Below are 315 nucleotides of genomic sequence, written 5' to 3'. Positions count from 1 at the left end.
GAGATGTTCTTGTATTGATCGTCGGGCAGCCAAGTCCGTGTTATGTGGCAAAGAAAATTGCCTTGCGAGCATTTAAATGTTTGTGCTGGCTTTGTCTCAACCTTGAAGACTCGAGAAAACTTCTCTAGGAGTGTATTTGGCGGACGCCTTTGATGCGCCCACTATATCCCATAAATTAATTATAGCACAGTAAAGAGTGCTGTATGGCTGATAATGGCACTCGGGGTGGAGTCTCGACAGCCAATACAGCACTCGGCGCTTCACGCCTCATGCTGTATTGGCTGTCTCGACTCCACCCCTCTGCCGTTATCACCC

The sequence above is a fragment of the Amphimedon queenslandica genome, unplaced genomic scaffold, assembly GCF_000090795.2.
Source record: "Amphimedon queenslandica unplaced genomic scaffold, v1.1 AMPQUscaffold_13475, whole genome shotgun sequence".
NCBI classification, from domain to species: domain Eukaryota; kingdom Metazoa; phylum Porifera; class Demospongiae; order Haplosclerida; family Niphatidae; genus Amphimedon; species Amphimedon queenslandica.
This window is presented reverse-complemented; position numbering follows the sequence as displayed.